The sequence below is a fragment of the Mus musculus genome, chromosome 2, assembly GCF_000001635.26.
Source record: "Mus musculus strain C57BL/6J chromosome 2, GRCm38.p6 C57BL/6J".
Lineage (NCBI taxonomy): Eukaryota > Metazoa > Chordata > Mammalia > Rodentia > Muridae > Mus > Mus musculus.
The window spans coordinates 115492571-115514053 of record NC_000068.7 but is presented as its reverse complement, the minus strand read 5'-3'; the positions used below and the strand labels follow the sequence as shown (position 1 = coordinate 115514053).

General features: G+C 38.3%; 1 long non-coding RNA gene across 1 annotated transcript; it reads left to right on the top strand.

The window, feature by feature from the left end:
- The first annotated feature begins 1852 nt into the window (after positions 1-1852).
- On the top strand, positions 1853-20541 carry 3110099E03Rik (RIKEN cDNA 3110099E03 gene). The gene is made up of 3 exons (NR_030712.1): positions 1853-1915; positions 16248-16333; positions 18047-20541. It is a non-coding gene; the product is annotated as an RIKEN cDNA 3110099E03 gene (long non-coding RNA).
- The last annotated feature ends 942 nt before the right edge of the window (positions 20542-21483 follow it).

Below are 21483 nucleotides of genomic sequence, written 5' to 3'. Positions count from 1 at the left end.
GCGAAGGAGCTAAGCTGCAAGGCTCCCTTCAATGACATGAAGCTTGTTTCTTCAAAGAAAAGTTGATGCAGTTTTTAAGACTGCCTCTTTTCTGAAAGGTCAGATGGCTGCCCAGTTTAGTCATTTCGTGTGTTTATGCATGCCTCCGCTGGGATAAGGCATTACAAAACAAAGCCCCGGATTGCAATCAATCTTGGCCTAAGTGCAAAGTCACCCGACCAATCTCTGGAATCCTGTGCCTATCATGAGACAGGGGGAAGGAAGGGCTTGTGCCTCCTGCACTTCTTCTCAAGAGAAAAGACAAAACCCCTTCCTAAGCCTTTGTAGGGCTCCTGCTTCTCCTCTGCAGCCTGACCCATCTCTCAAATTCAAATTACAGGGTTTTCTAAAAATACATCCTTCATCAAACATCCTAATTTACAGTAGCTATTTTTCACAGAGAAATGCCTGATTTTTTGTTCATTTTTTCTTGTTATTGTTGTTGTTGTTGTCTAATTCAGATTGTAAATGTCCTAAAAATGTTCTCCTGGAGTTATTTTTAAAACCTCATGGTAAGTTAGGTGTAAATACTGTGACTATTACTGGGACCTTAGGAAGCAACATATTTTTGACTGATTCCTGGAGGTGAGAATGCCATTTGGAATTTTAATTAATTTAATTTCCATTTTAGATAAAATTACTCTGAGAAATCTTAATTCTAATGAATAAATGGATTTTATTTTTTCTTTTCTTTCTTTTTTTTTTTTCCATTGAAGATTCCATTAGAGTTAGGGAAAAAATAGAGGATAAAGTTTCCTTTAAAGAAAAATTAAGGCTACAGACAGCCTTAATAAACCTTCTGCAAAGTAATCGAGAATAGCCAGTGGTCTGTTCTCTGCAGAATTAGTTCTTCCAAAACAATACTAAAACTGAGCAGTCGTACTTTTTACAACTCTGGAGACTATCTAAACAAAATGAGCAGATTTATAGGGCTATTTTTAGTGCGCGTCACTGCATTACAGTTTACATTCGCTTTTGAACCTTATTTGACATCCCTAGTAGAAAAATACAGGCAGAACACTCATTAAGACCCTTCATAAAGACAGTCTCCACGGGGCCGTTACCCCCCAAAAAAACCAAAGTTGAGGTGTGTTTCAGAATGTTCTTTTGGACTCGAAAGTTTGTTTCCATTTGTCAAGAAAACTCTGAGCCCAATCGCAGATCCAGAGGGTCTGTTTATGACCGCCTCTCCTGCCCTACTCGTTGGTGGTATGTCCTAAAAACAGAAGTAAAATCACACTCTCACGGTTGGGAATTTTCAGAGAGCAACAGGTAAGTAGGCTATGTCTAAGTACCTATTGTTTTCCCACAAATTGTAAAGTCACTTCCAAGTATAAGTAACTTGCTGAAAAAGTGAAACATTGGGACTTTCTGCAAACCATTCTTGCATGGAAGGAAAAAAAAACATGGAAGAGCTTATGCAATGTTATGAAATATTTCACCACACAGATTTATGGAAAAGCTACAGTTGCATTTTAAAATATAGTCAGGAGAATTAAGTGCTTGCATTTTGGACACCAAGTTTCTTTAGCTTTTCCATCCAGAGAGAGAGGTGGGTGTCTATTTCCTTCATGGGCTGTCCTACCTTCACCGGAGGTTACAAATGAAGACTCCATCTCCTTTGTGTATTGTGGGAAAAAAAAATCAGCCAGAGGAAAATACCAGAAAGACAAGTTCAGATGCAGCTGTCATGTCTTTTCCTCCAATGGGAAGGGGACGCTTTCATAAGGTTAGACTGTCCGGGGAACTACATTGACATCCTGCTAAGTGTTACGTGTTTTTATATTAACTGTGCTCAGTAAGACTCTACAATAAGGAAATGCCTTAGCTGTAGACATCATTTATGGAACCGTATAAATAGAGCTCACATTCAAAGGTAAGAAAACAGACAGGATTTTACACCAACTACCCTCTGATAAGATTATGTTTTCAAAGCGAAAACCATGTCTACAGAATGTTGTGGTGTGGAAGTATCCGATTAAACTCTTAGGAAAACAGACTTTTCCACAAGCGGCCTCTTTATTTGCCACACCTCGGGGATCTGATTAAAAGTTAGTGTACTGCATTTAAACCTGAAAAGGGATTCGTGTAAAATTATGGCTTCACAGATTGCTCTTTGAGAACTGAAGATGAAACGAGAAAATGACATTTGGACTAAGAGCCATTGTAACTGCTGGAAAAATGTCAATGGAGGCATTTGGGGGAGGTTTCAGCTTGCTATAGAGGAATCAAATGACCTAAGAAAGTAGTTTTATAGCTGAATGAGTGTTTTTAACGAGTTAAACATGTTACTACGAGGACCTTAAAGCCACGCTGTAAACAATAGCTTTGATTAAAAGATTGTCAGGATTGTTTGTTTAAATTTTTTTTTTTTTTTGTATTTTAAGTTTTCAATCATACTATTTGGCTTTGCAGTATGAAGAAATGATATATTTCTACTGAATTTATCAATTACTAATTAATTTGGTGGTGAGTGCCTAATTTGAGGTTCTATTTAGCATAGGTCCAGGTTGAATTTCTTCTAACGTTTGGTTATCCTTGGCCTATTTAACATATGAATTAAACCCAAATATCTTTGAAAACTCAACCCATACCTTTTCCTTCCCAGATCATAAAAATAATTTATTGTCGTAATCTCAATTTATAGTTTAGTTAGGCAGAGTGAAAATACGACCTCTGAAGGAATCCCCCCCCCCTTAGCTCCAGTCTGCTTTACAGTGGGTTGTGTGTGTTGCTACAAGTTGCTGTAGCTAACACTTAATATGTTGATGTAAGAGAAATAAGCTGCTCTGCATTTAAAAATAATATTTAGATGAGCAAACATGCAAAATCCTCTGAAAATAGATGATTTTGCTCCTTGTAACTTTAACTGAAAAATATGAAAGAAAAAAAATGAGAGAAACCTAGCCATAAGGCCAATCTATTGCAAGCAGGGACAGATGAGAGATTTTTCAAAATTAAACTGCTAGGAAAAGCAGTTGTGAGGCAGTCTGTTTTCTTACTGGGGATGGGAGGAATCAAGGGTATTATAATTGAAAATGCATGCCTATAGCAACTAAAATGTTCTTTTAGGATATTCTTGTTTTGTTTCATAAATATATTTTGAAAAAAAATCAAAATGATTAACAACGTTTTTTTTTAATTTTGGTGATCTTTCCAGTTCTGGTGGATTTAGTTCAAATTTTAAAACATTGCTTTATGTGTTGTATATTTTTGCCCATAAAGCATTCTCCAAATGGTAGTTATTTATGTGAATAAAAGAACAAAGCATGGAAATATGGCTTTTCTTCCTACTCCATTATTGAAACGGAATATGATCATTAGCCAGGGCCGGGGTTTAGTCGCAACACTTTGAAAAATAGCCTAAATGAATAGGTGTCAAATTAATCAAGAATGGAACGATTGCATTATTTTAAAAAACTATATATACCATTAGGGGGTTTCGGCTATAAATAATTGTTATGAAGAAAAGAGGAGGTTTCATCTTAAAAAAATTAGCATACGCCACCTCTTTAGGGTGTTAAAAAGATTGAGCGCTCAACAAGGATTTGTGAAAATCACGACCAGGGAAGCGGGATTATAATAACATCTCACGATGAAACCTGACCTTAGAGATTGATGCTGCTGTAACAGGGTCATTCTTCCACTGACTTAGTGTGGGTATGCCCCGCCTGGGTAACCTGGGAAAAGGGTCTCTGAATTCAAATCACAGAATTCCTCCCCATCTGCAAAAATACCTCACTTTCAAAGCAAACTTTACGTCATCCTGACTCCTTCTTCTGCTCTTTCTTTACTACTCAAGTCAGAGACAACGGGTATTTCTTCAGTCATTGATTTTTTTCCCCACCCTCTTGTGGTTAATAAGAATTAATCCTGGAGAGATTCTGCAGGTTGAAATGCATATACAACTCAGTTCTCATTAAAACAAACAAACAAACAAACCAAAAAAACCACCTCCTTTATAGTGGAATAGAAGTGGTTTCAATCACTTTGTCATGTGGTTCACATATCTAGGTATATTTTTAATTAAACACTGGTTCACAAATAAGCAAATAATAGAAGTTAGTGGAGAAGCGGTTGATCTCGGGCTGACAGTGCCTCATTTATCTTTGTCCTAACTAGACAATGGGAAACGACACTCCGCTGTTGTTTTCTATGCGTTAAGATTTCCCTCTTAAACAAATGCAGTTGAGGCGGTTTGTTTCTCGACAGCCTGGCACACACTGCCAGTGGCCAGAGTTTTGTCTCGTCTTCATCCAGAGGGAGGATTAATCTTGGTGATGGTGCAAACGAAATGTATGTCTAGGGTCAAAGTGCATACTGCCTTTTGGGATCTGCATTACATTAATGTCATTTTTGGGTTCCTGACGTTAATCAAAACCAACACCATAAAGCGTCACTTAGCTAATTTGTGTATTATTGTCAATGTTACCATTAATTATGCGTTTGTGAGGAAAAAGAGGATTAATGAGATGTCACAGGTAATTTACAATGATCAGGCTCCCCAGGACATTAAGAAAACACTAGTTGGGTAAGATTACCATGCGATCACATGCAAGAAGCAGAGGTCTTTGCTGAGGCACCACACTGATATTGTCCACCACTATCAAAATGCCTCTTCAATCAGCAATCCCTAACTTTTACATATCTTGCTCATATTAAGTGTTTGCTTTAGCCTAAAGTACCCAGAATTCACATATTAATGGTGAGAGCTTTGTTCAGGTGTCTCCCACTCTAAGTACAGAGGATAAACTTTTGTTTCCCTTGAAAGGTGGGCAGTCACAGACGGTTAATTCTCTACCATGCCCCATGAACTTGGGTTCACACTTAATATCCCTAAGACACCGTTTTTGGTGCTCTGGGTAGTTGTATTAAAATTAGACATACAAACTCTCTGATATGACCATTTTTTTCCTCCCTCAACTTATTCCTCAGAGTCATGTAAATAAATGGCTTTTTGTGTTCTCTCTTTCCTTTTCTGGGAAGGACATGTAAATCTATAGTGTAAGTATATGGTACTTATGAGACAGCATAAAAATACAGTCCTGTTCTATGGTCTGAAGAAACACAATGCTGGACCTCACTGGTCCAGGTGGCAAATTGAATCAAGTTCGGGTTAGGGGACCAGAAAGTGGTTGGCTCAGCCTGGGATCCAAGAAGCAAATTTAGTAGGAAGCTAGGAGCCTGGTAGCAGAGGTTCTGCTGGAAAGATATAGAGATGTTGGAGCCAGGAGCCAGGAAAGCTTCCGAGGAACCAGCAGACAGAACGATGAGAGCAGCAGAGAGAGGAGAAGACTAACTCTATGATATTTATTTAACAGAGCCTTCTTTATTTGTGAATCCTTTATTTGTGGGTCACACCCTGGAAGACATCATGGTGATTATGTTCTATAGGGCACAGCAAAACTAGACATGACCCATGGAGTTCAGAGCTCAGGGTCTTGGTACCTAAATCAGTTTCCTGGTGGAAATGATTGCTGTGCTGTTGGATGCAAAAGGGTCATGGAAGCCAGCAGAAGCGGCCATTGGAAACACCATTTGCTGCTTTGGTTTGAATTCTCCGTGAACTCCTTTCATCTGAGCCTTAGTTTTAATTTATTCATGGACATGACTGTATATGATGAAATACAGGATTATGTATATCTGTGCTCCCACATATATGTGAAATCTAACTTTTAAGTCCAGCTCTAGGAGACTGAGAAAGTTACTCAACTTCCCTCTGAGTTAGTCTCTTCACCTGTGGAATTATAAAGCTTGCCCAACACAGTAATGAGGATTTAAGGCGATAATGAGTGTAAATCGCCTAGCACAGGGCTCAGTACACAGTAAGGGTTTAATAAGGTGATGGTTTTCAACCTTAAAATTTTATCAGAAACACCTGTGGAACTTAAAAAAATGACAGGTTTTTTTTTTTTTTTTTTTTTTTTTTTTTTTTTTTTGCTCACACTCCAAACCTATCAAATCTTCATGCTTACAGACAATTTCAATGTGAGGCCTAGGTGAAAACCACTGTAATTAGGATCGGATGTGTTTATTGTTTGTTACTATCAGCTGCTGTTGTTGAAATAGCTTAAAAGTCTTTATCTGATGTCATAGTCAGACCTGTATTCTGGTTATTATGATGCCTCAAGAGCTGGACTTGAATTGTGCTATGAAATTCTATGAACTAAAGCTGCATTGCAATCAGTATGTGTCTCTGCACGTGTGTGAAAGCATAGCCTGCATGAGTGAAAATGGCTGGCCTTATGAGTGAAAATGGCTGGCCTTATACAAAAGCTGAATCTAAGAAACATCGTCCATGTAGTAGAATAAGGTTCAACCATAAGTGACCTGAACACAACCATCTATTAACAAATGAAAATAAAACATTTATTATATTGCCTACTCTCATTTTCTAAAAAATATATTTATGATATATCCCAGGGAGATATTCCCATTGGGATAAAATTTCACAAGCAGAAAGAGAGAAGGATAAGGAAGTTAAAATAAAAATGTTTTATTATTGATTTGGTATTGTTGGACTGGCCGTGGAAAAATATAATTTGTTCTTTTTTTTTTTATTGGCTCTACAAAGTGATAGTTTAGCATAACTATTAGTTTATCTTATAGGTAACCTTTGCATTACTTTCTGAGTTGGTTGCTTTCCAGAAAGCAGTATGTTCAGTGAAATAAACCCTGAGAGGTTTTTAATAGCATGCTAAAGGGGAAGACACTAACGTGACCAGCTTTCGCATTGTCCCTCAGCATTTTATGAGTTTGAAATTTCTTCCTTTATTATCATGGTTCTGACTAAAATTCGAGATCTATCTATAAATGAATCTTTCTCATATTCTTAAATGGCAATGTTTTTTTTCCCCCTTTTCATCACAGAATATTGTGAAGTAGCATGATCAAAGTATCTTGTGCTGAAGAAGCTTGTGAATGCTGAGATGTTATTCATAGGAGACAGATGCTTTTGTTATTGTTTTAAGATGGCAATATGAGGAACTGCACATAAGATCCACTGGAAGATTTAAGACTTTGAAAATATGTCTATGCTCATGTTTTGTTTTGTTTTTGTCTTTTGTTTTGTTTTGTTTTTGTCTTGTTTGTTTTGTTTTTCTGTAATTGCATCACAGTGATCAGAGGCTGGATTGCTAAGGTATTTAACTAAGGAGTAGAAAACTGCATTTAGGTACCCACAAACATTTCTCTTCAATACAATTATGAAATTACTTCTCTTCAGACAGTGGTGGCACACTTGAGAGGCAGATGCAGGAAGATCTCTGTGAGTCCAAGACCAGCATGGTCTATAAAATGAGTTCCAGGACAACCAAAGCTACATGGAGAAGCTTTATCTTTAAAAGCCAAAACAAACAAACAAACAAACAAACCACCACCACCAGCAAAAACAACCCCTCCCCAAGACCTCAAGATTGGTCTGCTTTTATTTTCATGTCAAAGAAAAATAATAAGTATCATAGCATTGACATCTTCTGAATTGGTGGTTCTAACATTCAGGTAATCTAGATCGCTGTGGTTCTACTTTGTCAGTGAAACATCATCAAACCTGTCATTTGCTTATGGAGTACAAAGCCATGTTACCTTTGACATTACTAAAAGAAGAGTCCTCTTAGGATCATCAGTTCATCAAGAAAGTCTTTGTTAAATACCTTTGAACAATAATGCATTCACAATGCATATTATCTTATTAAATGGTTCTATTCACTATTTATTTTAAATATCTTCTTACCTGAATCAAATGCTAACACCTCTTAACATTTTAGCTTAATAAAATAAGCCCTGGGTAATAAGGCCATAGACACTGCCAGGTTCTGTCAGCTGCTTCAATGCCAGCTCTGTGGGAAATGGAAATTATTAGAAGCACAGCCAGCTTGGTGGAGGAAAACTAAACAAAACTTGGAGATTAGCTGACCCATTGGCGTTGACTGTCTCATCTCTAGGATTAGATAGGGACCAAAATGAGAGACTCAATAACGTTGGGGGTGGGGGGGAACTGGACATGTTAAGAAAGCATAGGATTAAGTATGAGAAACATGAGTTTCTTCAGAAATTGAACTGTAAGACAACAGCAGTTCCTCTTTGATGTAGGCTTACTGCAGTGTTTGGGGTGATATGTGTGTGTGTGTGTGTGTGTGTGAATCCTTAAGGAATTATCCGATAGACTTTCACTGCACACTGATGAAAAAAGGAAATAATGTACAGTCTGCAAAGCAACTCTAGCCATTTTCGTGGTGAGTTGCTGGCTGTGGCTGCAGAAGCTTCTGAAGAAGTCAGATGGTTTTCACAAGTTCTCTTGACACATTTGATGGAGGTATTGGTGTAGTAGTTACCTTTCTCAATGCTGTGACAAAAGGAAACGTAAGGAATGGTTTATTTCTGCTCCTGTTTTGGGTGTGTGAGTGTAAAGTCTATTGTGGCAGAGGCATGGAAATGTCAGGAGGCAGATAGTCCTGTCATATTCACAGTCAGGTAGCAGTCTGGACCACCAACCTATAGTATGGTGCTGCCCATGTGCAGGGTAGCTCTTTTTCTTCCCTTCTTAAATCTCTGTAAATGCTGTCACAGACATGCCCTGAGATGTGTCCCCTGGGTGTTTCCAAATCCTGCCAAGTTGACAGTGATTAGACATCATACTTGGGAATCTAATATTAGGGATTCTTCCTGGTTTTAATCAACTGGCTCAGACACTCACACACAGGGGGCTAGTAAGGGACTTAGAGAATGTACCAAAAAGAAAAGGGTTCATAGATATATCAAAGCATAGGAATGATAATATTGTAAACCAACCATTATCCACAAATATTTCATCCAGTGTAGCAAGTGAATGTTCTCAAAGCATTTGTCCAAGGAATTTTGGAAATATCAACCACTTTGGTCCACAGTGCAAACTATACTGAGGCTGATAGTGAAGAATGACTTACAAACAAACAAACAAATAAGCAAACAAACAAAAAACTTTTCCTGTGTGAAAAATGATCTGAGCTTATAGACATGGCTGCTGCCCAATTTATCTTTGAAGTTCCAGGACCTGACATTTCTAGCACATAATAGGCCAGAACTCAATAAATACTTATTGGATGAATAAATATTCAACTTGTAAGGTGGTATGAAGTAATATGATTACAAGGAGAAAGGACAACATAAATGTATTAGGAATATCCGGAGACCATATCTTAAGCCATGTAACAGAATTGTGATGACAGAATACACGGAAAATCAGGCACGTTAGCATGGCATGGATGTGCACTTGCCCCTACAAAATGAATAGGTGATTTTTCTTTAAAAACACACACACACACACACCCCAAAACAGAACAAAAGATAAGTTTAGGGAGTGGAGAGGCTACTTAGTGGTTAAGAGCACATGCCATGCTGTTCTTGAAATGTCTCTAACTCCATCTCTCTACACTCACACCGTGCAACTCACAACCACTTATAATTCTAGTTTCTGGAACTCCAAGGTCCTCTTCTAGTCTCTTCAGGCTCCTGAATAAATGTGGTACATTCCGACACACAGATAAACACATAAAATAAAAACAAAGCTTTAAAAAAAATAAAAACAAGTTTGAGGTTGAGTGCCAATGGATGTCCAAAGACTGCATCAGATCCCCTAACTTGCCGTTAGGCATGGTTGTGAGATGCCATGTGGGTGCTGGGACCTGACCCAGATCCCCTGCAAGAGCAGAGAGTATTCTTAGCCACTGAGCCATCACTCTAGCCACTATGTTTCATATATTTCAATACACGATCCTATAGAAATTATCACAAGAGTTTCAGGATTTTAAATTTATCAAAATAATAACTCCATTCTAAGATTAGGTAACTAGTTAATAGATCACAGCACAAAAGATTAATAAAAGGAAGAAAATGTCATATCAAAAAAACCATCTAGGAAACCAAGCCTAACAGCCTCATAATATTACCATAACCGTTTAAAAATATTTTGGTCTTTTCCATCCGTATGCAGCTAGCTTAGAATCCCCCTTAAAAATGAAATACAGGAGCTGAAGTGACTGCTCAGTGGTTAAGGACACTCACTGCTCTTGCAGAGGATCTGAGTTGGGTTCCAGTACCCACATGGCAGCTCACAACCATCCATAACTGCAGTTTGGGGGATACAGTCTTTGGACATCCATGGCACCAGTCATGCATATGGTACACATTCATACATGCAGACAAAACACTCGCAGATGCAAGCATAAATAAATCTAAAGCAAAAGGCAAAACAGCTACTGTCTCATCTTCCACGATGCTCTACATGTGGGAAGGAATTCAAATGTTCTCCAGGGTCTAACTTCCTTACCCGAATGTGCTGATCTTCCTTGTACATCTAAATCATAAAAAGAATACATACGAGGCCCCTTACCCACTCTTTCCATCTTCAAGGTGATGGAAGCATTGACTTTCCAAGCCCTAAATAATTCTCCTTTGCTTTACCTGGGACCTGCCACTCTTCTGTACACTGGCTGGTTCTAATATTTATTTTTCTTTGTTTTTAGATCTCAGGGGCTCCTCTGCTGATTATCAACAGTTGCCTCATTCAGCTGTTTGGTTTTTATACAATGGTGAATTGAAGCTTGATTTCATTCAACCTCCAATTCACTTTTTACCATGACAGACTTGAGAGAGAGGCTCTCTCTGGTAAGATCTCCTCACTCCCCTGTACTAGCTTTCACAGCAGAGATAAGGGCACATTCAAACAGCCTTTCCATACCATGTTTTCTCTCTCCTACACTCCCCCATCATCTTCCTCCACCTTTCTCTTTCTCTCTAATCATACTCCTTGACATCATTTTTCAAAAATCACCAGGGATCTGAGGTTCTTACATTTGTAGAAATGAAGAAATCTATTCTAGATGATTAGAGGTTAAGAGCTCACAGCACAAAAGATAACAAATAGGAAGAAAATGTGGTAATCAAAAACAGATGAGATTTAAATATGATTCTTTTTCTCATTTTCTAAATTTGCATCTTTTCCAACCAAGACTTCTACTCACATATGACCAGCTATGCTGTTTTAAGCATGATTATTTAAAAATAACTAGTTGAGAGGATTTTTTTTCTTACAATCTAGATATTGTTAGATTTCTCATTTATACTTCTCATGTTTTTATGGAGGAAATGGCTGTGAAATTATCAATCTAGTCATAGACTAACTTGAAACTGAGTATTGTGCTGGGGACTGTATGCAACTCCTGGGCAGTACCTTGCACAGGGCTGCTTAGGATTCTAAGCCTCAAACCCCAGTTTAGCTCACCCCTCACTCATGTTGTCCCAGGATGAAACTCAAGGCTCAATTCTAAGGACTTGAGTACAGCAAAAGCCATGAGCCCCACTTCCCAAATCAGGCTGCAAAGGGACCATGATTTCCATCTCTCTTTCTTTTCTTCTCATTCTCAGACTTGCCCTGAAGGCAGCATTGAGGAACTGTAAGCCAAGTGGGCAGCTCAACTGGACAATGAATGATGCTTCCCAAAATGGCCAGGAGAGACCTGAGACCCACTTCGGGCCAGGAGTAGACTCGGAAACAGGTTTTTCCATAGTCTAGCTTTGAGATTCAGTCTCTGATGACACACTAATAACAATTTCATGGAACAATTTGAACTGAGAGAGAGACACACACAAATAAAGCATGCCTGGTGCAGAGACATGATGTTGAAAGCCATCTTTACTCTGACCTATTTTGTTATGCAGCTACACATAGCTGATACAGCTCTTGTCACCTAGACATAGTTTGTTGCTGCGATGAAAATGTGGGCCAGGGCCAGATAGATCTTGAAGAGTGTGTGAGAAAAAGCCTCAATCTTGAACATCTGACAAAATTTCATCTGGGCCTTATAAATCATATCTAACGAGAGCATTTCAACAACAAAATGTTCAGTTAGCTTTGATAGTAGTCTCAGCAAAAATGTCAAGATTAAGATGCCTTCAATGTCGCACACGCTAAGGCTGGAGCATTGTGATTTCCCATGGTGGCATCCTTTTATGTGCATAGTTTCTGTCTCCTTGGACTTATAATGTGAACCACATATAGCAGATGTATACGACAATTTGATATGAGACAGGATGCCCTTCCACTGCTTTAAATGAAGTTCTGAAGCTCCCCAGGAACTTTTTATAGGTGTCGTACTGCACTCTGTGCCCATGACTATATGATCATACTTCCCCCTTCTCTTTAATAGAAGCAAAGCATGACATCCCCTACTTCAAACTTTGGTTCCACTGGCTTAGGAATTCTTATTATACATAGATCCTTAGGTTGTTGTGTAAAACTTTCTCAAGAATACGGCCGTCTGATATTAATGTAAAGGCAAATACCCTTTTGCAAAGCCTTGAGCTAAATCCATTTTATTTATTTATTTATTTGTTTATTTATTTGCTTCTATTGTTGAGGAAAAAAAATCATTACGTACCCTGAAGGAATTCTCGTTCATGTGTAATGGAGAAAAAGGTGCTTATAATTTTAAGTGTTTAAAGACATTTGAGTCAAGACAGCTAAAGGTCTAAAGTTATGTTGTTTAATAGATAGAATTCCTTTGAAAGTGAGTATGATTAAATATTTTCACATGCTGATGGTGCAGGTATGCATTCTTATCCCAGGTCTTATTTCATTGCACTGAAGAAGAAACCTAATGGACGTATGCCCGGCAATGACGTTTAAATAAACAAACTTTAAATAAAAAATATAAGCAGTTAGATAAGGGTTACAAACTAGAATCTGTATAAAGCCTTACGTTAAGGCTTAGTGAAATGGGGTGACCACTGGGCACTGCTTTTGGTCCTACTGACTTATAGTATTTACCAGGATTTGAGGGGTTAGTGGTAGTAAGGTACATATTTCTAGGATCAATCATTGCAGCTGATATTACTTCATAGGACACATATCCCTACTTTAAAATTAGCAACCTGAGAGGTTGCTCAGTGGTTGCGAACGCTACCTGCTTTTACACAGGACCCAACCAGAGTTTCTAGCATCCACTTATTTATTTATTTATTTATTTATTTATTTATTTATTTATTAGGTATTTTCTTCATTCACATTTCTAGTGCTATCCCAAAAGTCCCCCCTCCCCACTCCCCCACCCACCCACTCCACTTCCCGGGCCCCGGCGTCCCCCTGCACTGAGGCATATAAAGTCTGCATGACCAGTGGGCCTCTCTTTCCACTGATGGCCGACCAGGCCATCCTCTGATATATATGCAGCTAGAGACACGAGCTCCGGGGGGCACTGGTTAGTTCATATTGTTGATCCACCCATAGGGTTGTAGCCCAGAAACTTAGAATACCCAAGATATAGGATACAATTTGCAAAGCACATGAGACTCAGAAGGAACAAAGACCACGGTGTGGATGCTTTGCCTCTTCTTAGAATTGGGAGCGGAACGCCCATGGAGGGAGTTGCAGAGATGAAGGGGTGGACCGTCTAGAGACTGCCATACCCGGGGATCCAGCATCCACTTTTGTCAGCTTATAAACACCTGTAACTCCACCTGTAGGCGCTCTGACAACCTCTTCTGATTTCTTGCAGTATTTTATACATTTGGTATCGATCTACCCCATGTGCCACATAATTAAAAAATAAATCTTAAAGAAATATAAACTGTATAAATAAAAGTCACCACCATAACAGTCCCGTATGTGAGTAGGATTACGTGCCTGCTAGGTGATAGGTTGTGAAGAAAGTCACTATCTGAAGTGTTTCTCTCACTTTACAGCACACCACAGAGTTCTAAGTTCCAAGTTGTCTTGTAATCTTAAGGGTTTTTCAAGAAGCAACACATTTCAACCAGGTTAAGCCTGATCCAAAGAGGACTTAACGGGTAGCTCATTAGCAGGGATTAATTAGGTTATTTGAATAATTGTTACTCATTGTTATGCAGCAGAAGAAAGGCCTTGGGCAATATGACACAGTCTAGGTCAGGTTTGACAGCAGTGGTTAAACTGAACAAAGTGTACTTAGAGCTACTAAAGAGGGTGCCCCTCTATCTCTGCTCCTCACACATAGACATTCTGAAGGCAAAGGAGTGGAGGACCAAGTCACACCCTATTTGAATGACATAACCGCCTATGGCTGGCATTTGTTTTTTTTTTTTCTTTGTTAAATACAAACAACTCATCAAGAAAGACTATGTAATTCCTTTCTGTACAGGGAGACTTCCTGTTATATGAACACCTAAATTTAAATGTCAGCTTATTTTTATTAGATTGGCTATGATGATGGCTTTTCAAGAGAATATTCTTTGATTTCATTGTTATAGTCTCTATAATTTATTAATGGGTTTCAAGTTTGTAAAATTGGATCCTCATAATTCTTGGCCATTATTATTCCACTCATGGACTTCTAAATGAATTAATTAACCCATCGTTAATGCGATGAGCTAGGCCATCATGGATCCTCCACTCACTGTGAAGATGAAGTATCCTTCCATCTGACACCGTGGTCGTCCTCAGAGAAGTCTCTTCCTGGGTAACAGAGCCATCCTCCCAAGCCTTCCCTTCACTGTTCTAGTGCTTTGCTTTTTATTGAACTTTTTCATTCACACATATTCCTTTTAGATAATAACGGTTTGAGTATGACATTTCATACGTGTACGTTGGATATTTTGATTGTCTTCTGCCCTCACCCTCTTACCCTCTCTTGTTCTCTGTCCACTTGTGCCAATCTTCTTCTTGTCAAACAGGCCCCTTCTTCTTTCCATGTCATACTTTTTGTGACCCCATGCTCTCATTAGGGTTGTTGACAGGAAATGCCACCATACCAGTGGCTATACACTAAAGCAGATCTCTCTCCTCCCACCAACCATTACTATACCCATTAGCTGGGCACTGATGGGGCCAGTCTTCTGTAGATTGTATGCAGGCAATCACAGCTGCAGCCAGTCTTGTGTAGATCTTGTGCAGGCAACCACAGCTGCAGCCAGTCTTGTGTAGATCTTGTGTAGACCATCACAGCTGCAGCCAGTCTTGTGTAGGCAATCAGTCACAGCTGCTTTGAGTTCAAGTGTACAACAGCCACAACACGCCTGGAAGTTAGCATTCAGCATCACTCTTTCTGCTTTCTCTGGCCCGTACAGTCTTTCTAACCCTTCTTCTCTGAGGTCTACGAACCTTGTGAGGTTACAGATGTCTCATTTATGGCTGGGCATTTGGTACCCATTTATTCTCTGTTGTTTAATCAGTTTTGAGTCTCTGTAAGTTACTGTTAACCACTGCAAAAAAGAAATTTGTGGGCCAAAGCTAACATTTTTCTGCTTTTCTAAAATCACTTCATATAATCTAAATGTATTTCCAAAATATATGAATCCATTTTTCATTTTAGTTATTAAAATTTTATTTATTTTATTCTATGTGTACATATATGTGCCTGAGTATATGTATCATGAGCATTTTTGCATGCATGGGTGATGGTTAGAAGTACAGGATCCCCTAGAACTGGAGTCACAGATGGTTGTGAACCAACATAGGGTGCAGCAACCTAGGTCTCTGGAAGAACAGCAAATGCTATTAACCACAGAGTCATCTCTCCAACCCCTATTTTGGTTCTGTTCGTTTTAATTTAAACAAGATTCATGCTTTATGTAGACATTTTTGACTTATTTTTAACATAAACCTTTATATAGACAAGTCATATTGTATATATTAATAATATACATTCTCTCATGTGATTGTGTTAATGGAAGCCAGTTAAGGAGAAGAGGTTTATCATGGCTCACAGTCCAGTCTCCCGCAGTGAGAAAAATACAGTATCTGGAATGGCTCAGTTGTGGTAGAGGGGGATTGTAACATGGTTTCTCCATCTCTTGTGTATCACGAAGCAGAAATCTGGACCAGAAATAGGCTAGGTGTAGCTCCTAAAGACCTACCTCTAATAACATACATCAGGTGTCAAAAGACTTTGGCTTTTCTAAAATGCACCAGTTAGCTAGAGCCCAAATTTTCAAACACACGAACCCATGGAGGACATTTTCCATACAAAATAATAAACACAAAGCACTAAACTATTTTGAAATTTAAAATCACAGAGAGAATACCCTTTTTCTTTCTTCCCGCTCCCTTCTCCTAGCCAGCGCCCTCCTTGCCTTTTCTCTCCGTCCCTATTGTTAATCTTGCTCTCTCTTCTGCTTTCAGGGTTTGCAAGAGAAGAATTGTATGATACATTTACACATGCAAGTACAGCAAGTACCTCTAACTGTTTCTATGACAGATTTTCAGCTTGTGCTCCTGTCTCTACGCTACCTGCCAGAGGACACTGGGAAAAGGGTCAGCAACTGGGAGAAGGACAGATGAAAAGTAAGCATCTTTTGCAGCAAATAGATGCGTGCATTTATGAGGAATTGCCATATTACTTTAGTATAAAGTCTGTCATTAGCTGAAGGGCTTGTCAAACAGCCGCTTTCTGGAGTCCATCCCCAGGGTCTACACTTCATTACATCTGGGTGGAGCATAGTGATTTGCATAGTGATTTGCATTCAGATCAGTTTCTAGGTTATGCTGATACTGCCGCACTTTACCTAAGAGATGTGATTTTGATCGATTTCACCCAGGCCCCAGCTCTCCGTACCAAATACTGTTTAAGTGTGCCAAGATAAGCACCTATTAAGATCTTTTTGTACCATACATAATTTTTCTCAGATTTCCAGCTCCTAGGAACTTAGTAAATTTTATAGAATGCTTTCTTGTATAACAGCATGTATGGACCAGGAAGAGATTGTCTGAGAAAAAGAATGACTTCATTCAGAGATACTTATAGGCAGTTCTACTAGGGAGCTGTGCATTTTCACGGCATGTCCTACACAGCTGCATGCTCGGTTCTCCTCTCCAGTTCATAAACACTACTGATTTGCATATGCTAGGCTGCTATACTCTCCTCACAAACCCCTTTTCTTAGAAGAAACGCAGCTTCTGTCAAAACAAGATTTTAAAAATATTTACCAGCATTGTAATAAACAGCATTCCTCAAATATGCTGTATACATTTCTTTTTATTAACATTCCTCACGAAGGGCAACATGAGCCTTTTATTTTTATACATTAGGCTCTGCACCTTTGCCAACAGAAGCAAACTATGTGGTCAGTGTAGCTCATGAAAATAGACATGTTTTATATTTAATCTGAAGTATATATATATATATATATTCGCATATAGATAGATAAAAATATCATCTTTTCAGAACAACCTGTTCCTAGTAGACAAGGCTTATATTTATTCAGCACCCTGAATGGGGTTGTATAAAGCAAATGAAAATGTAGCAGATCAAATCATATTGCCTGTAACAAACAACAGCCATGCTAGTCTCTTAGATTTAACGTGATATTTAATTTGTTTATTAACTTGTAGAGTTTAAGTAAGAACTCAAATGTATAGTAAACATTTCAACAGTGAATTCCTCCTGTACCAGGACTGAGACAGCTTGGGTAGTGCAGCTGTGAATTACAGGTGGCTCTGAGCCTCCTGACTATGCAAGTGAGTGTCCTAACAGCAATGGCACACAGACTGTATTTTCAGGGTTTAGGAGCTGATGGATTACCTACCCCAGACTGCATAAGAAACAGATACCAAGATAAATAGCAGAAGAAAATACAGTAGGAATTAGGTATAAATCACTGGAAGATAATAGGTAAGAATTTCTGGTGATTTGCTTTACATGAAAGCCACCATTTCATTGACCTTAAGGCTATTACATAGAAAAATGTTGTACTTGTTTTTTTTTTTTTCCATTTTTTATTAGGTATTTAGCTCATTTACATTTCCAATGCTATACTAAAAGTCCCCCATACCCACCCACCCCCACTCCCCTACCCACCCACTCCCCCTTTTTGGCCCTGGCAAATGTTGTACTTGTATCTGTGTATCCCCCGCCTGTTTTTTATCTATATTAATTCTCTGTTATTTTTCTCTCTTCACCTTTTCTCCTATTGTTTTTCTGCCTCCATCTTCTTCCTTTTTCTTCTGTGGATCCCTTTTTGGACTTTGTCTCCTTATTGTCTCTCCTTTTATGCCAAGCACTGCCTATGCAGAGGTGCAGATGATAAATCACATGCCAGGCTCACCCCTGGACTGCCTCAGCAAGGGAAGCGAGAAGACATGCAACAGTGAATGAAGAAAAGGAACTCTGGACGAGATAGGAGGCTTGGCATATCGCTCAGTGGTAGACCACATCTACCACACATGAAGTTGTGGGTTCAATCCCTAGAACCGAAAGAAACAATAAACGCAGAAACCAAAAATGACAAGGGACTGGAGTGACACTTTTGGATTTTTGGTTTCATTACAGAACACAGAAATAGTATGAGATTGTGCTTTCATTTTAACCCCTGGTGTGGGATGTGGGGCTGCTTCAGATTGTCCACAGCAGCTGACTGTGATTTGTTTTGGGCTCTCTCAGGAGCATGATTTTGCCAGCAGCACATAGTTTCTGCAATTGTGTGATGTTTGGAATTCTGGGGACCTTCCAGAGGTTGTATACATGCCAGGGCTCTGAGAGGCTGCATGAGTTGTTGGTTAGTTGTTGTTGGTTCAGTTTGTAAAGTAGCCACACACGAAGAAGAAATGACAAGAAATTAGATATTCTGGTGGGGAAGACCAAACTGGGCCCGAGGAACTCAATGCACCTAATCAGTAGGAAGTAGTCTAACATTGCCCCTTTCCAACCCCTGACAGTATTCAGGGATATTGTTCCTTTTCTCTCTATCCCCATTTTTTTTTCTGTCTTATTTAGTGTTAGGGCATTGAAAGGGTGGAAGAAGATGGGCAGGAGAAGCAAAAAGAACCCATAAAGTATCAAAAGAAAAGACAGCTACAAGGGACTAATGCTGTGGTTTATCTTTCAGTCGCTGTCAGATCATCTGACTTTAGCTTCCTGCTCAACTTATTCTTTGATAAGGCAGGTTCTCCATATAATATTACCCACACAATTAGCTCCTGCAAGTGCCTTGCTATGTGTACTTCCAATTGCTGTCAGCATTTTGGCTATATTCATCACCAGCAAAAAAAAAAAATTCCTAATTTCAATCAGCTAATCATAAATCAATGCATTCATTCACAGATTTGTTCAAGAACTTACCAAATGATGAATGCATCATTCCTTTATTCCTTTAAAGGGAAGCCCGGAGGTCTTTAACATGAAAGTAAACTGAAATACTTCCTTGTTCCTCTTGGATTTCTTCACTTCTTTCATGAGGTAGCATGACATTCCTTTCCTCTGCCTCTCTCTTGCTCATTCTTTAGAAATAACTTAGAAGTATTTTTGAATCCTTGCTCACCTTGAAAAGGTTATTTGCTTCATGCTTCCAAATAAGAAATGCTGTGCTTCTTTTAGATCTCACATTTGCACTTTGTGTGGTTGGTTTTTATCTTGATTTATTTAAAAAAAAAGCATTTTCAGCAATTAAATTATGCTTTTTGTGGCATGCTTGGAAAAAGCAGATAAGTTGAATAAAAGAAAAGGTTAGCCATAGTTTCACTTCTCAAATATAGCTGTCATTACTATCTTGATGTTTTCTTCCATGTACTTTTCTTTTAAATGCAGGCATTTATAATTTATACTGTAACAACAACATCAAACAACAACAACAATAACAACAAAATCATACTGTATAGATGTCCTAGGCTGGTTTCTAACGCTGTGATAAAGACCATGACCAAAGTAATATGGGGAGGAAATAGTTCACTTGGCTTACAAGTTACAGGTCATTACCAAGGGAAATCAGGCAGGACCTCAAGGCAGGAACTGAAGCAGCAGTCATTGGGGGACGCTGCTCACTAACTTGCTCTTCATTTTTTATCAACCTGATTTTTTATGCAACCTAGGACGCCTGCCCAGAGTTGTACCATTCACAATGGGCTGGGACCTCCCATATCAATTGGTAATATTGTCCAGTGAAGTTTTCTCTTCCCAGAAGAGGGAAACAAAAACTGATCAGCACACTAGATTGGTTAAATTTTTACAGGTTTTTGTTTAAATTTTATATCTTCTTTTGTGTCAGCCAAGCTTTGTTAAGAACTCAGTTTTATTTTGTGTCTAAATTGATCATACCCTCTAAAGAACCAAATAACAGCACTTAACCTAATAATATTTCTTATTTGTACTTTCTTTAAGTGGTTTTATTTGGATCCTTACATAACCCAATGGGTCAGATAAGTTTCACATCAATTTTATACATAAGGAACCCGCATATCTGTCGCATAATGTCATCCTTCAGCATCTAAATGGATTGTAGTGATGCAACGGCTTGATACTGTGCTAATATCTGAATTTACTATCTATCTACATATTAACAGCAGCTGTATTTGTATGGCAAAAATATGGATGACTTTTTAAAAACTCACCATTGGCATTTGTCAAAAAATGTTACAAGATACATATCTTAGATTTGTGATCATAGTGTTTTGTGAAGCTTAAATACAGGATCAATTTTCTTTCCTTGTTTCTTTTAAAAGCTATAGATTTGATTCTTGTCTGATTATTTCTAATGTTAGAAATAAATTATTAATTTTTTAAAAATTATAGTACCATTGTTTCATTTGAATTAAACTTTGCACATATAGAAATATGAATTTGGGAAAAATGCTAACTTTATTGTTTGATATCTCCTTTTTAGGAATATACTTTTCCTTTTTATACATTTCAATGCATTTTCACATTTCTTTCTGTAGGTTCAACATATGTTGCCAATAAGGTGATTAATTGCTGTGGTCAGAAGGGCTGTGTATTTCCAAAGTTCCTATGTTGATGTTTCCACCCTCAAGGCAATAGTGTTTGGGGGCGGGGTCTTTAGGGAGGTGATTGGGTCAGGAGCATGGGTCCCTCATTAATGGGATTAGTATCCTCATAAAACCAGCCCCAGGGAGCTGCTTTGCCCTTTAGCCATGTGAGAACACAGCAGGAAGGCACCATCCCTGGACCAGAGAACAAACCCTCAACAGACATGGAATCTGCTTGTATCTTCGCTCAGGCTTCCCAGAGTTCAACACAATGACAAATAAGTTTTATTGTTCTCATGATCCTTAGTTTATTGTATTTTGTTATAGTAGCCCAAATGGACTAAGACACTGCAGTTTTATTTTATTGCCAAAGGTATTTTTTCTTATCATACCTTCTAACTATATATTGTTTACCTCTGAGAAATTTGTGGCTAAAAAAAGCCCTTTTGTATATGTAATACAATTTTTAGAATCAAATTTTATAAAAGCTGAAAAGTTCAGATGGGGGGGGGAGAGAAAGAGGAAGGAAGGGAGGGAGAGAGAAGAATAGATAAATATTGTGTTTTCAAAAAGTAAATATGTAGAGAGAGAGGTATGTTCAACATGATTTAAACATTGTACAGTGTATGTAAGTTTGAGACACCATGTGACATTCCTTTAATATTTACAGTTTTGAATGTTTTTATGTGAATTAAATAAACTTAATTTACACATTTTGTTAAAAATCCAGGTATCCA